Raw genomic sequence first — 6,022 nt, forward strand, 5'->3', positions numbered from 1 at the left:
TTACTTTCTCCAATTTAAAGCAAATGTAATAATTATAGAGAATACTTTATCCTTGCAGTATGTCCAAAAGAGCAAGATAGTTACGTGAATTGGGTGCATATGGAAGTATGAAGCACTTCAAGTCATGAGGCAGGAAGAGAGGAGGTGGAATTTCCAAACATGTTAAAAAAAAAAAATCAGGTATGATTTCATACACCTATACAAAATCCTAGTGCTTGCAAAGGCCTGTGACACTGTAAGATATTCTATGTACTACGTGAGGGGGTTATTGGGGAAGTGCGGATTGCTGCCACTTCTCTACATTGCCAGCAGGTGGCCAGTAGATTTGTAGGAAATGGGTTTTCATTTTTAGAGGCGTGGTTGGCTCTTTCAATTTTTAGTGTAAATACACATTAATGCCTTTTAGTCTCTCAGGCTTCAGCATAGTTTCTAGAAAAAAAAAATTAGTCTCTGTCAGACTCTGATGTCTATTTCTTCCTGAAATAAATCTTTTTCCCCTCAACAAGGTACTTTGAAAAAACCTACGGGAAAGGTGTTTTCATTCATGCATGTTGTGACTTCAGTAAAAGTATCTATAACTGATTGTATAATATTTTTCCTCCTTCCTAGTGATTCAAAAGATTTCAATTTCTATTTAGTCCTTAGAGAATAAGAATTGTTTGGCTGTCTAAAACTATCTTCTGATTAATTTTGATAATATCAAATAATGCTATAAGAATGTGAAATATGGACTGTTTTGAGCGTAGCATTGGGAATTTGACAATATCCTGGATATCAACTTTAAGACAAACCTTCCCCCCCAATTTAGAAACTAAATTTTTTCTATTTTACAGAGTGTTTTTTTGTCTGACATTGGATTCATCCATTCAACCAGGGAGCCAGCCAAACAGGTCATTACATTTGGAGAGCGTTCATAATTTTAGCATGTAGCTGCTAGACTGGATTTTTATTTTCCTTTCCTCCATAGAGAAAGTAATCTTTTCAGCAGCAGTCTCTGCTGAAGTGGGTGAACGCTGCAGCGGATTTCCAAGTCACAGAGAGTTGCTGGTTTGTGTTGGGAACTCCTAAGACCCACCATTTCCCTCATGTTGGTTTGAAAACAGCTGATAGGTTACTTGGAACACTTTTCTTCAGGCTTCAGAAAGCTGAGCAGCTCCTTGCATGTGCAAGACCTGTCTTGCTGTGTGCTTTCCCTTGTGCCTTGCAGGCTGCTTTCCCTGCCTGCTTCTAAGCGATGGGGAAAAACCCTAGACTTCGACGCTTTATGACTTTCCTTATTTTCTTGCACACGTGAATAAGAAGCAGAATAACCACCAATGGATGCTTTTAGCTAACATCATTGGGATAAAGCGGATGAGTGGGCAGTTTGAACCATAAAACTGCCTTTTCAGATTATATATAGATGTCTACACATTGCTTGTTTCTGTTTATATTTGGTAATTTTCTATTGAAGCCATAACAAATGGAAACTTGGCTTTATGAAAATGAAAACTGAGATTCTGGTGGGAATCTGAGTGGCAAGTCCTATACTTACTTGCTTTCAGTAGCTTTGGAAAATTCAAGGCTGAATGTTGTTATCCTGGGCTGGATGTTGTAGGAAAACTCCACAGGATTTTTCTCTAAGCTGTGACTTCAGATCAGATCAAAGCTGATGGGAAGCCTAAATAAATGGTTCATCTCATGCTTTTGTGACTAGTGAATTCCTGTTATCTAGGCTGGTGATTTTGGTCAGATTTGTAACTTGATCACAAATCTTACGCCATGATACTCTTCCCAGAGGTTGATGCAAGTGGGCATTCTTGCATTTTTCTTGTGCGCATGGTGCGGGAACCCCTCTGACAGCACAGACTTTCTTTCTTAAGCTATTTGCCTTTTTAAAAACATAGCAAATCTTGCAGTTTTACTCTAGTCCTCACAGGCAGCTGGTGTATAATTTCAACACAAAGAAGCCCAGTTGTGAAGCACACGGTAGCTCTGAGGTTCACATGAAGACAAGGGGTGGGATGGCTTTTTGTTACTGCTGCAGCACACAGGGTCTTAAGGCAACAGAATTCCAGTTAGGGCAGAGCTACTGGTGTAGTGGCAGAGGCCAAAGCAACGCAGCGGGACTGTCTAGCAGAGATCCCCTCCTGCTGCTGGGGTGCCCTGAGGGGTGTCGGGAGCTTACGCGATGTGCCTGTGCTTTTGAGAGCAATGGAAACGGTGTCCCTATGGCTGGGTCAGCCTGGAAGGGTCGGCTCCGCTTGTCTTCTGCTGTGGTTGGGAACATCTGTTTAGTGTCAGTTGGCTTATATCGAGAGCATGACCCATTTGGGTAAGAAGCTATCATTCTGGTCTGTGTTTCTGTGGTATTTATCACAATCTGACTGCGGTCCAGTCTGTCTGGAGATCTCGTGTGGAGAAACTCTTGCAGAGAAGCTCATTTTGGGTAGGTAGCAAGTTACTATTTATACCTTTTTGGCGTTGATACGTAAGTGAGCACGGGACATCAGTTCCCAGAATAGTTGTTGCTGACTCCTGTTTTCCTGGAAGGTTGGTTCATCGATGGGCCAAGGCCAACTGTATGAGGTTCAACAAGGCTCAGTGCTGGGTCCTGCACTTGGGTCACAACAACCCCATGCAGCGCTACAGGCTTGGGGAAGAGTGGCTGGAAAGCTGCCTGGCGGAAAAGGACCTGGGGGTGCTGGTTGACAACTGGCTGAACACAAGCCAGCAGTGTGCCCAGGTGGCCAAGGCAGCCAACAGCATCCTGGCTTGTATCAGAAATAGTGTGGCCAGCAGGACTAGGGAAGTGATCGTACCCCTGTACTTAGCACTAGTGAGGCCACACCTTGAATACTGTATTCAGTTTTGGGCCCCTCACTACCAAAAGGACACTGAGGTGCTGGAGTGTGTCCAAAGAAGGGCAACGAAGCTGGTAAAGAGTCTCATGAAGAGCAGCTGAGGGAACTGGGATTGTTTAGCCTGGAGAAAAGGAGGCTGAGGGGAGACCTTATCACTCTCTACAACTACCTGAAAGGAGGTTGTAGTGAGGTGGGTGTTGGTCTCTTCTCCCAAGGAACAAGCGATAGGACAAGAAGAAATGGCCTCAAGTTGTGCCAGGGGAGGTGTATATTGGGTATTAGGAACAATTTCTTCACCAAAAGGGTTGTCAAGCACTGGGACAGACTGCCCAGGGAAGTGGTTGAGTCACCATCCCTAGAGGTATTTAAAAGATGCATAGATGTGGTGCTCAGGGACATAGTTTAGTGGGATTTGGCAGTGTTAGGTTTACAGTTGGACTCGATCTTAAAGGCCTTTTCCAACCTAAACAATTCTACAATTCTGTTATCACAGTTTCGTTGTCCTGCACCCATCAGGGTTTCTTCTGTTCGGCCAACTACTCCCCACCATGGAGGTTTCTGCTGAGCTTATCAGGGATGTCTCAGGACTCTGGCTAAGGAGGTATCTTTCTCAGTATGTTTACTGGGTCACCTTTGTGTGGGCTCCCGTCAATCTTTACGTTCATGTTATAAAACGGGGTTTCAGCGCCCCTTGTCCCCCTGGGTCCTTATTTGCATATTTAAATTCCTGTTTCTGATCCTTGAGACCCAGGCTTGTGTCTGAAATTCTAGACGAAACCTCACTAGCACAATGCATTGTCTTCCCTATCTGAACCGGACATGCATCTCCTGGTGTCTCCGAGAACCACATCTGTCTGTCAGAGCCATGTGGTGGTCTTTAAATCATTTTGCGTCGTGCCTCCAATCTTTCTGTGTCTTTCCCAAAGAATGACTCGCCTTCAGTTTACAGGGTCAATTTTGATAGCCCCTGGATGTAAGATTGCATTTGCTCTGTTGAATTGCTGTAAAATCTTAAGGGCAAGTGCCTTCTCCTCTGTGATACCTGGATCCTCTTCTCTGCTGATAGTACTTCCCCAATTTTTGCCCTCAGCAAGTTAGTCAGTACTTTTCCCCCCAAAAAATAGAACACAGTGCATAACGGCATCAGAACAGCAGCACTCTTCAATTTATAAAAAAATTTCCACAGTACTGTAGTGGAGTTATGGCCACTAAGGGTCAGCAGAGCTTATATTTTCCTGCAGTTTTGTGATTTCTGGTCAACAGCATGAAGTCAGTACAGGCAGCAGGCCCTCTAGATGGCTGCATAACACAAACGGTATGCACGCAGGAGCCGTATTGCAGTTTTAAAATGGGAAGAAGTAAACAATTTACATCTTTTACATCAGCTTACACTGAAGAGGACATCTTTGTAATTAGTTACATGGTGACATCCAAGAGCCCATGGGTGCTCTGTGACCAGGTGAGCAGCTACCCTTCCATAAAGGTCACTGCCAAGGCCATGGAGCAGGAGCGCTGACAGACTCCAACAATCTCTTGCCCTGGCTCCCAGCAGCTGCCCCATCCCAGGGCCTGGCGGCCTTTTCAAGGGATCCCCTCCCTCCGGAGGTCTCAGGCACCGAGTTAGGAATTCTCGGGAGAAAACGTCCAAGTTTACCTTTTTTGTCTTGTTTGGTTTGACAAACTGGCAAATGGGATACAGGTGATGTATCTCCAAGACTTATATCTTTCCAAGTTCAGATCCCTGTATAGCTGTTGCATACGCTAACCATCCTAGCAAAATCTGCTGGTCATGGTGGGATTGTTTAAAGCAAATAATATATTATCTGGGTCTGGCCAATGTGAGATCAATTAAAACAGGCTACAGGCTTTCTTCTTTGTGAACTGGCAGATCACATCATATTACAAGCTGAATGGATCAGCTTGTCTTTATGTTCAAAATTAAAACTTTCTTGTTTCTGCTCTGTAGTCCACACTCTCCTGGAGGCTGTATCTCCAGTTTTGGGCAGTTTGAATTGCAACCAGTTCATTTCTTAGTAACTTAACGGTTTCTTCTTTTTTTTTAATATGATTGATTAGCTTACTTTAAGGATAGATTAACTGAAATGCAATCACTATTCAAGCACCAAAGCTGGTACTGTGCTGTTTTTTCTCCTTTTAATACTTACTGGCATTGTCTCAAGGGATTATCACCAGGATTTAAAACACTTGATGATTTTTAAAATCAGGTATTTTCTCTTGCTCAGATGATATGAACACCATCAACGATAACATAATTCAGAATACACTGCTTCCTATCAGCCTGTCGGTCTTTTCCAAAGGATGCGTTTTACAGTACCCAGAAAGGAGTTCTCTTTGGTTTTGGCTACCTAGAGGCAGCCTTAGTGCAAACAAAAGAGCAATTTGAGAACAATAGAAAAACCTGATTATCACACAGGTAGGTAACAACCAGGGTGCGGTATGTTAGGTATGCTATGAATTTTGTGCAACCTTCACAGTTAGACCAGCGTGGCAGAAAGCACTAGCAGAAGAATCAGAATAGGATGCTTCTAATGAAGGATGGACCGCTTCGTCTGGCTTCTTGCCCCAAGACAGATCGAGTAATTCTTGACAGGCTTGTCAAATTTATTCTTAAAGACTTCTAGTAATAGTTACTGCATCAGCTTGCCACGTAATTGGTTGTAGTGGTTTTGAATCCTTTCACTAATAGAGTTTTCTTTATTTCACGTAGATCATGCTGTCTGCATTTCAAGTTCCTCTCTTGTCCTATTGACAAACTATCCTTTGGTCTTTCATGATCTTTTCCTGTATTAGACTGTTACCATGCCTTCCCTTAACTTTTCCACCTGTAGACTAAATACAACCATCCCTTTGCATCTTTCTGCCTTAGTCTTAGTTCCCGAGATATTTACTCATTCTTATTGCTGTCCTCTGGACTTTCTCTAATTTGTCCACATGCTTTTCAAATGTTGTCATGTCCAAACCAGAACAGAGGCCTCCAGCTGGGGCTCACCAAGACAGAGTAGTGCATATCTGCTACCTAAGCAGCTGTTTCCCATCTTGTCTAAGTGCAGAACCCTGAAATTATTTCCTTACATCCTGGGTTTGGGTTGTTTGGGTTTTTTTCCAGAATATTTCTGTTATAGGCATTCTTTTGAATTGTATTCCTATTTTCCATGTTA

The sequence above is a fragment of the Grus americana genome, chromosome 3, assembly GCF_028858705.1.
Source record: "Grus americana isolate bGruAme1 chromosome 3, bGruAme1.mat, whole genome shotgun sequence".
Lineage (NCBI taxonomy): Eukaryota > Metazoa > Chordata > Aves > Gruiformes > Gruidae > Grus > Grus americana.